We start from the raw sequence: 9930 nt of genomic DNA, 5'->3' as shown, positions 1-9930 counted from the left end.
AAAGTTTAATATGCCTACTACGGTTCATAGTTGGTTGTTATATAGCACAACTTTCACTGTATTCTGGAAGAAGGAATACGGTTCATGGTTTTCTAGTAAATGTTAGATTTCATTTAAAAAAAAACTAATGATCGTTGAATTGTCCACAGATTTAAACTCGGTATTTCCACATTAATCTAGGCTAAACAAATGATTGCTTGACTAACGCAAAACTAAATTCAAACGTGTGTATTGCACTGTCTGAGATTTACAGCATGTAGAATGGATAAGCTGGGCGGAAGTTTACGTCACAATTGAAGACCCGATCAATTGAAGAGACGTTGTCAATGTGACGGCACCTCCCCTCACTACAGAATTCCATCTGTACCATGACCGTTTGATGTTATTTTACAAGAAGCCAACATAATCGAATTATTTCTGTCAGTGTATTATACTATACAAGAATTACAGAAGGAAAAAATGAAGAAGAATCGGTATGCATATTTAGCTTTATTTAAGTTAATATTTATTTTATATAACGTCCTATAGTATCAATTGTGATCATTATTGAAGGCACGTAATAGTCAAAGTTGTAACTGAGTGCGGAAATATGAAGATAGAAAGACGACAACACTAGATGTCCGAAGTGTGTTTTCAAGCTACATTTGTATCAATATCTTTAGTACAGAGGACTTGTTATATATTATAAGATACAATTGTCAGTTAAGAGTGTGTGCATGAAAAAATATAAAACTACACCAAACATTTCCCTTTATGGTATTCGTCAGATGTTGCTAGAACAAAACAGTTAAATAGAAGGTGAAACATAAGTGTAAGCTTATAATTAGCTTAAAATTAAAAAAAATATCGGATGCATTATGGCCAAAGTTTGATTTTAAAATTAATAAAATATTTAATGCATGTTCCGCACAACAGTCTTACACAGCATATTAAAATATGATTGCTGTTTCTCAAGATAGTTCTCCATCCATCAACGAAAAGACCGTGTTCGAAATTTGGTTTGATTTAAACTTGTCTTGCAATACTTCGATACTTATATATCATGATATCTTCCGATCCCAAATTAAAAAAAATACACGTGATATGTTATATTCTTAAGATAAACCACCCCCTATTACTGACTGTTGGTACTGCAGATGTAATAGGTATATATACATGTAACACGAATTAAATATGCTGTACACTGTTGTCTAAATCTATTGTATTGTAAAGGCAGTTGGAAACGTAGACAAAATTCAGCAGTACGATTGTTTGTTACGGAAAGTAATCGGGTATTGGCGACCGTGCCTTCAAAATAGATTATCCCGTCAAATTTTGTATGTGTCTGTCCCAATTAAGAAGCCTGTTCATATTTGATTTTCGTTCATTATTTTGTACATAAATCAAACCGTTAGTTTTCTGGTTTTAACATTTCATATTTGTCATTTCGGGGCCTTTTATAGTTGACTATGCGGTATGGATGTAACTCATTGTTGAAGACCTTTCGGTGACCTACAGTTGAAAATTCTCTTGTGGAGAGCTGTCTTACTGGCAATAAAACCACATTTTTTTTTTGAATGCACCACTTACGATAGTAGAGGGGCATTATGTTTTCTGGTCTCTGCGTTCGTTCGATCGTCCCTCCGTCTGTCCCGCTTCATGTTAAAGTTTTTGGTCAAGGTAGTTCTTGATGAAGTTGAAGACCAATCAACTTGAAACTTAGTACTCATCTTCCCTATGATAGAGTGGCTCTTGTTTTATATGCGAAATTGTAATATTATGTAAATGTTTTATAAGAGGTGAGACTCAAATAAAATATTGTCTTGTCTTGTCTATGATATGATCTTTCTAATTTTAATGCCAAATAATAGTTTTTACCCCAATTTCACGGTCCATTAAACATAGAAAATGATAGTGCGAGTGAGACATCCTTGTACGATGAACACATTCGTCCATAAGATATACATTCATGTCTTTGTGAATGTATCAAACCATTGTTTTAGGTATAATCTGACTAAACTTGACTAATTTCAATCAATTTGGAAAATACTTATTATTTTTCTTTTTTAGTGATCAGGTAGAAAATACTAATCCTAAGGTTCAATGTTGGACCAACAAGACACCAGAAAGAAGTAAGTTGAAAACGCGCTTTATGTTTATTCTTAGATATTTTGGGTCATATATACCGTCTTTTTAAACAAATGACTTTAAAAAAAAAAGAACATTAGAACATATATTTACTGTTGTTTTAAAATCGGTATTGTTGCCTGAACCTTTTTTGTTTAATAATTAAGCTGAAACTATACTTTTCGACAAAATTGTTTTCCTTGTGTGATTATAGTTGTGGAGATATACTTGAAATTAAGGTATTAATGGTTAAATGGGCAAAAAAAATCATAACAAGAGAACACAAGTTTTTATTTTTGTTTGGAGGTTATGTGTTGGATTGCTGTCTTGTTGATATTCTCACTAAAATTTCGATAAAACAAAACCAACGATTTTTCCGAAATAAAGGCTATTACAGTGTATGACGGAATGATTTCTCCTCAAACAAACGAAGAACTTCCGACTTGCCTACGGCAACAGGGAGGTTTTTTCAAAGGTCTTATGTACTTTCAATTTACTTGTTCATGTATTTTTTTCAACTGCTTTTTATTGTATATTCTTTACAATTTTTATTAATTCAATTATCACACTGCATTCATTCCTAACACAAATATATGTATTTTTGTAGGCACGTCAAGGAGCAAGAACCCCACGATAGATTGCGAAACATTTGATAGGATATTGAAGACAGGAAAAGAGTAAGTTTTATGTAGACTAATTTTTTCATAAAAAGGAATAGACTTTGAGACAATATCAAAATATTTAAAGATAAAATAAAATCATAATTATAAAGTACTGCAATATATCGTATATAATTTTATCAGTCAAAAATTATATATTGTACTAGTTTTAGGATCGTTAATCTATATTCTTATGGATTTGTATTTGTAGCCACTGAATGCTGTTTTTTGTCATAATCACTTTATAAACACGTTTCAATGAATACATGTAAACCATGAAAAAATATTCCAATTTTTATGTCAAGAACTATTCATTAAATTATAATTACGATGATTAGAATAACAAAATATTGTTTTAGGTTGCTTGCCAACTGGAAGTTCTTAGTTGAAGAAAATGGGCACGCCATCGAAACAGCCATTAACAAACTACAGAATATGCAACCAAGCGAACTATCGGACAATAGAACTAGGAAAGAAATCGAGCAACATATCGATTTTCATCATGCTGACAGGAATGTTATGCAGAAATGCATGAACCATTTACAGTGGTCAATGCAAGACCGACTGAATTTCTTGAGAGATCAGCAAAAATTTCTTCTGGATTATCAGAATACACTGGAACATATTTTTAACTCATTTGAAAAAAGTAAACAATCAAGAGTTCCAGATCCATTTTCAAAATTCATACTTGATGTAAAACTCAATCATTATCACATGTTCAACGAAGAACTGCTTATTACTTCAAAAGAGCTCGCTAACAAGAATGCCAGACGTCTGATCGAGACCAATACTATCAGCATTGGAAACACAAATGTATACATGGGAAGACTGGGCAGGGCAAACATTATGACACCAATTTATGAAGATAGATTTGAATTGGATGAATGCTTTACCGGGAAATGTTTCGACCCTCATTGTACTTGCTATAGGTCTGAATCAGTACTTAGCTTTGAAAACCACGAACTTGATATAGAATGTCAGTTGTATGCATTTGAAGAAAATAGCAAACGAAATGAAAATGATGTAAGAAAGGAGGGGCTTACACACGAGTTGCATAAACAATCTCAGAAGTCTAAGATTCCGATTCCCGTGAAACAGTTACCTTACAAGAAAATGAAACACATGAACGAATCCTCAGCAACTCAACTCAAACTTCCGCCACTTTTAGCAAACAAACCAACAAAACACACAGATGAATCCTCCTCAACTCAACCGAAACTTCCGCCACTGCTACCAACCAAAATGAAATACATGAATGAATACTCCTCGACTCAGCTCAAACCACCAGCACTGTTACCAAACATAAACAACGTGGACGAATCATATTCTGCTCCAATAAAATCACCAAACAAGAAGATAACATCATGCTGGGAGCCTCTAAAACTTCCACCGTTGTTGCCGGGTCAAAAGCAAAATTGCAAGGTATCTAATTGCCCTGTTATTCCACCAAAAATTCTCCAACCGTTAAAGATGCTACCTCAAAACATAAAAAGGACATTAAACATAAATAAGGACAGGAATGAAAAGAAAGAGAAAACCAAAGTCATGTCAATGAGACCAAGGCCTAAGTCAGCTTTGCGAACGATTGCAGGGACATCAGCTTCCAATGACATATCAAACGTAAATTCAGAATTAGCCATGGATAAGATGAGCTGGATTTCTGTACCCCGTGAGAGAAATTACAGATATTCAAAGCTTCAAAAAGATTCAACTAAAGATTGCTTTATACCTAAAGGGCCAGGTGACAAAGTTAGTAAAGTTATCTATGAAAGGTACTTAACATTAAGAAAGCAAGTAAGCAATACCGGAAAACAAACAGAAACGGAAAAATCGGATAACTGCCCAGAATTCAACCAGCATCGTACAAAGCTGGATATAAAAGTCGCAAATAAATATGCTGCAGAAGAAAATTTTGACAAGGTATTCGACCAAGATACTACAATTGTACAAAGCGAAGGTGGTACCGGGAATGATTGTCAATATGCGACAAACCAATCTCCTTTTTCTGATTGGCAGGTTACAAACATCGGTTTGGAAAGCGAAATTGAAACAAAATATGTTCCTATGCCACCTAAAACACCAAAACCGAAAACACTAAATACCAGAATTAACCAGTACAGCAGGAAACGTTCATGATTATAAAAATACCTGTTACAGCATTTTAGCCTGACAAATTTAGGTAATTTAACTAGATCCTTAAACAATGACATTCTGGTTCTGAGATGCACTCTGTCAATAGAAGATGTGCACTCGTAAACCAGTTAGGCCATCTCAAGTAAAACAGTTGTTATACGGATTTGTCTTCAATTCTAAATGTCCTGTGATAAGCAACTTCCTCAATCTGCTCGAAGCAGCAAGCAAAGACAAAAAGAGCTGAAACACAAATAGAATGGACAAAAAATATGAGTGACAAGCATATATATATATATAGTGTAGAGGTGGCATGTAAAACAACCCATTTACCATAGATGAAATATCTAAAATAACATCAAAGATAGAATCAGATTACTTATCAACTAACGTAGATTTGTTCTCAATCTGTAACAGTAGTATTCAATATTGTATTTTGTTCTATTTTGTTTCAATCATGAATGTATATATTAATAAATAATTATGTGAATAAAGTATGAAATGTTTTTCTATTTTGTTTTTATAGAACAAGATCATATTTCATGTCAATGACAGAAGATCTGATCAGTTTTCGGCACTTAAACTAATGAGTTAAATTGTCCCTCGCCCTGCTCGTCCGAATTTAGAGTATTTAATCTCTAAATTTAATAGGCTATAAACAAGACAAACACAGATATAGGATTAGTTGCTCGCAGTAACATCTTATTTTCTCTTGCGATACAATATTTTATTTTACTTTATTGTACATATTTCTTCGATTGAAACAATATATAAATACATGAAACTATATTAAACATTGTTCCTCTTTCGCATCGTTTCTTTTTTCCTCGGCTAATACCTCCAACGCCTGTACGTACAATAAACATAGCAGCAACTGCATATATACCTATGTGACCAACTTCAGTTCGAAGTAACTGCGAGCACCTTCAATACTAATACGTTTAAATGTCAAACTTTATATAGTACATTTGTACCATTAAACCCCACCCGTAAAAACCGCCAAAACTTTCCTCGTGCCTTAAGCTTATGCACCTTACATCAAATTTATAAATAATACATACTGTTACAGAACCAGTATCCGAACTAGTTATACTAGTTCCCATCTATAAATAATTACTACAAATAGCAAACGGGAAAAACCCATTATATACACTTTTAAGGCTTTCATGCTTTAAATTCCTAACTAATCATTTTATGACTTATAACAACGATGCACGACCCTTAAAGACAGATTGGCCACTAGAATCATTCTAGTTAACATCGGCAACGGCATCTGAACCTCAATAAAGAAGTTAACCCTCTTGCTGCTGGTAGGATGAAAAATTGTGTCCTGCCTTTTTTTTTAGTTGTAATCTCTGTCCTGCCTTTTTATTTTTCAGTCTATTCGGTCCTGCCTTTTTTTTCTTAGCTTATCCTGACTTTTTTACAACAATTGTCATCCTGCCTTTTTTTTTTGCCAAGTTACTCATGCTGCCTTTTTTTTCTTACTCAAAATCCTGTCCTGCCTTTTCAAATTTCATCCTAGCCCCCCCCCCCCCCCCCCCTAGATATCAAATGGTAGCTCCCTTAGGGATAAGAGAAGATAACATCTGTCAAAGGCCAACGAAATTCTAACGTAACTTAAAAATAAGTAAAATCACAAAAATACTAAACTTCGAGGAAAATTAAATCGTAAAGTCCCTAATCAAATGGAAAAATCAAATGACAAACACATCAAACGAATTTACAACAACTGTCATATTCCTGACTTGGTACAGGCATTTTCAAATGTAGAAAATTGTGGATTGAACCTTGTTTTATAGCGCTAAACCTCTCACTTATATCACAGTCACATCAAATTCAGATATACTTACAACGATGCATGAACAAAACAGACATAATAAATAAAAGTCAAAATATGGGTACAGCAGTCATCACTGAGTTACAATCTCTAACAGGCTCAAAACAAAGAAAGCACAAAAGCATCTATAATATTTAAAAAACATCATTGATTCACGTGTCTGACGTAAACGTCACATAGGAAGACATTTTGTCATTCAATGTTTATTCAAAACAATTATAATTTCACATTGCGAATGGTGGTATACAGGGTTAAAAAATCAAAAGTTTTGTTAGAATTAATTTCAGAAATAGACTGAGATTTAAAATTGTCCAGAAGTTCTTTAGAATTTTTAAGAATCCACATATGGTTAAATCCTTAAGCGAGTAGATAATTTTGTCGTTTGTCGTTCAAATTATTTTCAAATTTATAATAGAATAACATAATGACATATAATAGAACAATAACATACTGACGGGATCTTTTAAAGTACAGAGTCACGTAATAAGCATTACGTCATAATGCCAGAGTGCTTGATTTGGCATTTGGCAAATGGTCGGCGTCAACCAAATTTCAACGCCGTGGTTTCGGTTTAGCGACCAGAAGAAGATGAAAAACCAGAGTTTAACCAATTAGAATGCTGTATGAAAACGTATTTTACAAATATTAATTATGTTCATCATCAAAACGTTTTTATCCGTATTATAAGAAATAGTCTTTATACAAAGTCATAAAAAATAGTTCTAAAAAGAATAAGCCGTAAATTACATAAGTACGTCGGAACCAGTGACAACTCTATGACAGATTTGATCCATCGGATCACCAGTGATTGTGATACAAGGCTGTAAACATATTCTGTATATATCATTCGTATGATTAACAACCAAACAATGTTAGATCTGTAAATTTGTAGAAGCAAATTTTTGTTCTTCCCCGGCCGGGATTCTATATTCTGCTCCACAGGGGAAAGACAAAGTAACATCGTGATTGATTGCATTGTGCATCCAATTCATAATTTCAAAGTCTATATATAACATGTACAGTTGAACGGATTAAAACAGTTTATTGATTAAACATAAATTCGGTTACTCCTGTAAATTTTATATAAAACGGAAGATTTATTGACATAAAACATAGTTTCAAATTAAACAATTTGTAAGACAGTTTTTTTTTAAAATACAATAAAACAAGAGCTGCATCGACCTTTATGCAAGTACGTGTATACATGTACATGTATATAAGACTTGGTTTGATTTTGGAACATGCATATATACGAAAAAGAAGATGAATGTTGGATTGTTTTGAAGGGTTCCTATAGCAACTCAGTTTTCAAACATTTACAGACTTTCCATAGAGATTGGTTCAACCCGAAGTAGGTTAACAGACTTTTTGATTTGCATTTGCATAATATCAATTTCTGTCCCACGTGGCACAATTATTATACATTTTTGTACTTCTTTCTGAAGAATATTAAATTCTCTCTATCACCAGAGTTACTGTATAACATTTAATTGCATCTTTTTGTTTATATTTTTTGTTCTAATGGGTATATCAACTTCGCACATTTCATAAACATCCGTTAGATTGATCATTTCCGTTTATACCAAACAAAAATCTAACTGACCGTCGAAAAAAAATTGTTTCCATTAGAAACGTACGCATTGTAACGCTTCCTTTTTGATGTTTTCCGTTGAAATTTCAAATCCAGAGCCTATTCATTGTCACTCAACGGTAGTGTATCCAATAAAAAACGTGACACTCTAGGAGACTTTCATGGTTTTTTTTTAAATAGAAAACATATCTTCCTTTAAAAAATGAATTATACAATTTCAGAAATTACTCAATATTGAAAGTTTGATTTCTTTCATGAAATATTTAAACAATTTCAGACCAATCATTATTAGTTTAAAAAGGATAATTATTTAAGCTCTTTTATTAATGCTTACTAGATAGTAGCTATGGCAGTGCGTTTCATCTTCTGTTCGGTTATTATTTTAGGTATTATATCGGATTTAAAACTATAGGGAGTAATGGGCAAACTTTTGAGATTAAAAACGGTGGCAGAATGCGGCCATGAAATACAAAAAAAATGTGTTCCCTCAAGATACTCTGTCGTTCACTCAAGATGCTTTGTCGTTCCCTCAAGATGCAACGTCGTTCACACAAGATAGTTGTCTCGTTCATACAAAATAGTTATCTCGTTCACACAAGATAGTTATCTCGTTCACACAAGATAGTTATCTCGTTCCCAAAAGATACTATGTCGTTCCCAAAAGATACTATGTCGTTCCCTCAATATGCTATGTCGTTTCCACGAGATTGTAATATCGTTCCCTCTAGATACTATGTCGTTCACTCAAGATGTTATGTTGTTTCATCAAGATAGTAATCTCGTTCCCACAAGATACTATCATGTTGTTCCCTCAATATGTTATGATGTTTCATCAAGATAGTTATTTCGTTCCCACAAGATACTATGTTGTTCTCTAAACATAGTTATATAATTGTATTGATATATTATTCAAACTTTATTGCTATGCTGTGGGAACGAAATAATGTCTTTAGGGATCGACATAATATCTTGAGGTAACAACATAGTATCTTGAGGGAAAAGAGGGACGAAAGATACCAAAGGGACAGTCAAACTCATAAATCTAAAACAAACTGACAACGCCATGGCTAAAAATGAAAAAGACAAACAGAAAAACAATAGTAAACATGACACAACATAGAAAACTAAAAAATAAACAACACGAACCCCAACAAAAACTAGGGGTGATCTCAGGTGCTCCTGAAGGGTAAGCAGATCCTGCTCCACATGTGGCACCCGTCGTGTTGCTTATGTGATCATTACAAAATTTTAATCCGGTATTAAAATAGTCTAATTCGGTAGGACACATTCATGAAAGGGAATTGTAGTTACGACGTAAGGAACATATCCGATATCATTTGTGAAACGGTTATTCCATAACGGTCAACCAACTCGTGATGGCGTCTGTAAAATTTACGAACATAGTATCTTGAGGGAACGAGATAACTTTCTTGAGAGAACAACAGAACATTTTGAGGGAACGAGATATCTATCTTGTTGAAACGACATAGCATCTTTAGGGAACGAGATAATAATCTTGAGAGAACAACAGAACATTTTGAGGGAACGAGATATCTATCTTGTTGAAACGACATTATAGCATCTTGTGGGAACGACATAGCATC

The 9930-nt window shown here is 33.4% G+C and overlaps 1 long non-coding RNA gene across 1 annotated transcript; it reads left to right on the top strand.

Annotated features, from left to right (window-relative positions):
• Window positions 1–304: 304 nt before the first annotated feature.
• Window positions 305–5355, top strand: LOC143070674 (uncharacterized). The gene is made up of 4 exons (XR_012976638.1): window positions 305–473; window positions 2050–2111; window positions 2714–2783; window positions 3125–5355. It is a non-coding gene; the product is annotated as an uncharacterized LOC143070674 (long non-coding RNA).
• The last annotated feature ends 4575 nt before the right edge of the window (window positions 5356–9930 follow it).

This window comes from Mytilus galloprovincialis, chromosome 4 (assembly GCF_965363235.1).
Source record: "Mytilus galloprovincialis chromosome 4, xbMytGall1.hap1.1, whole genome shotgun sequence".
NCBI classification, from domain to species: domain Eukaryota; kingdom Metazoa; phylum Mollusca; class Bivalvia; order Mytilida; family Mytilidae; genus Mytilus; species Mytilus galloprovincialis.
This window is presented reverse-complemented; position numbering and strand designations above follow the sequence as displayed.